The sequence below is a fragment of the Engraulis encrasicolus genome, unplaced genomic scaffold (genome assembly GCF_034702125.1).
Source record: "Engraulis encrasicolus isolate BLACKSEA-1 unplaced genomic scaffold, IST_EnEncr_1.0 scaffold_43_np1212, whole genome shotgun sequence".
Taxonomy (NCBI): Eukaryota; Metazoa; Chordata; class Actinopteri; order Clupeiformes; family Engraulidae; genus Engraulis; species Engraulis encrasicolus.
This window is the reverse complement of record NW_026945742.1, coordinates 387,982-390,481: the sequence shown is the minus strand read 5'-3', so window position 1 is coordinate 390,481 and position 2,500 is coordinate 387,982. Positions and strand designations below refer to the sequence as shown.

Sequence of the window (2,500 nt, the reverse complement as noted above, 5' to 3'; positions counted from 1 at the left end):
TGTACTGTACTGAACTGTACTCTACTGTACTATACTCTACTGTACTCTACTCTAACTGCACTGTACTGTACTCTACTGAACTGTACTGTACTGCACTATACTGTACTTTACTATACTGTACTCTATGATACTGTACTCTACTGTACTGTACTGTTCTATACTGGACTGTATTGTACTCTATTGTAACATACTGTACTCTACTGTACTGTGCTGCACTGTACTGTATGCTACTGTACTATTGTACAACTACATATGACTGAAACATGTAGAGCATTCTGAGGTCAAGTACAATATGATGCAAAAAGGTGTGGTGGGAATGAGTAATGTTACTGTTAGGGGAAGAAAGGAGTCACCGGAGCATCTTCAGATGTGGAAAGTAACTTGTTTTATTGGGCAAGCGCCAAGACTAACGTTTCGACGTTCACACGTCTTCTTCAGAGTCAATAGTCAATATTGACTCTGAAGAAGACGTGTGAACGTCGAAACGTTAGTCTTGGCGCTTGCCCAATAAAACAAGTTACTTTCCACATCTGAAGATGCTCCGGTGACTCCTTTCTTCCCCTGCATTTACCAAGTCCTTTCCCGAGACGCACCAGATTGTGAAGTGCAGGAGCGCGGAGGATATCTCTCTTTGCTAATGTTACTGTTACCACTATAAATCTTGAAGGTTAACAAGGTCCTGAGGCATTTTGTTGGGGGGGCAATGGTTGGCCATCCTTCCTCCTGGACTATGTGTGTGCCTTGCATATCAAGAAAATGAGTAATGGTTCACCTTTATAGTATATTCCATATGAGAATTGTTGCTTTATATTGATATTTCTCCTATATGTAAGGGTGACAAAGACCTACTGTTCATGTTGTCCATGAGCTGTCCGTTTTGAAGTAGCAATTGATACTCAATGATCACTGAGGTAACGGTAATACAACACAAGTAGGCTACTAGGTGAGGACTTGTTTGCAAATCCTGAAAAAAGAAATCCATTTACCTCTGTTTACTTACTGAACACCTACTTAGAAATAATTTTCAACTGAAAATATACATTGAGTAATTTATAATGCCATTCTTAAAAATGACTGAAATGCACTCACTGCAACACTACCTGTGAAGATGTAGAATTTGGTGATGTTATGGGTTATTCACACACATGGAGAGGTCTTGTCCCTTACTCTATCTCGTGCAAATAAAAATATCTATGTTATGGAAATTAGAAGATGGAGAAGCTGCTACCTTGGACACCTTGTTGCACTGACACCTCCCCATTCAGTATGCTGCTGAGTGAGCATTCGCAGCAGTCTATTCTCACCTTAGTTTCAGGGTGGGAAATACTCATTTTAATACAGGCGAAGTATGAATCTTCTCAAATTGTTCACAATGTTACATTTGCTGTCAAGCATGTAAGCACAGACTCACTCATATGACATGTTAGAAAGTTTTTTTCAGAGGGCTCCTAGGCTAGAATTACTACACATACCCTAAAGAAACACCATGCAAAGTCTGGTGCTTTTGTCACTTCCGTAAAGGTAAAACCCTTAACAGACTCCACGATAATCTATCCATGTCAAAACATCTTCTTGACCAGGTTCCTCAGAGGGTTTTCACCAATTCAACCCTGAAATATACAAATTTTACCCACAGAAAAATAATTTTGAGTCTGGTTTTACCATGCAAAGCTGATTTCGTGTGTATGCAAATTAGTGCATAATTAATGATGCATGCCCTCATTTGCATATCTAAACATCAAAATACAAAAAAACATCCAATACATTTTTTTCTTCTCTTATCGTCAGTAATCAACTGAGAAAGTTTCAAGGTGATATCTACGATTTAATTTTTCAAGCCTATTCACCAGTAGTAGTCCTTACCTTAACAATATATTTATGCTAATTATGCAAATTGCCCAAAGTGCAACTTCGGGCAACCAAGCTAAATCCCCTTCATTTGACCTATAGATGACATTTCTGCAATAAAACTTTAGGGTACTCAACATTTCTGGGTTCATGAAATCACGACTAGACTATTGATGCAGTCGGCTCGTATGCTCCGCCTCCCCAAAATGAGCTGGCGGAGCACTAGGAGGGTCACACGCAGCCTCAAAATGAATGGAGCACGTCTGCTCCAGACAAACGCTCTATTGGTTCTGACCCACAGGCACAGACGTGCTGTCGCAACGGATGGTCAATTTCATCTCGGCAGAGACCTGATGAACAGCAGAGTTCTCCTTTAATCTGCAGCGGCGCCGCTGCGCCGCTGTGTGGCGTTGTATTGAGAACAGTGGAATTGGCCGCAAGGGGCCATAGACATGCAGCTTCCAATGTCAACACACACACACACACACACACACACATCCCCAGTTTCAAACACTCTGACACCAAGAGATGGGATTCATGGCTTTTGACGGGATCAGGATGGTCTTTTCAAAGAGCCGTTCGAAAGATTCAGGTTCACGAGGCCCTTTTAAAGGACCAGTTCAGTCAATTTCAATATGCTGTTGTATTGTTC

The 2,500-nt window shown here is 41.0% G+C and overlaps 1 protein-coding gene across 1 annotated transcript in view; it reads left to right on the top strand.

Moving 5' to 3' along the window:
- The window catches only part of klc1a (kinesin light chain 1a), a 53,137-nt gene that overhangs the window by 49,493 nt on the left and 1,144 nt on the right, over window positions 1–2,500 (top strand). The gene's annotated exons all lie outside the window — the stretch shown is intronic.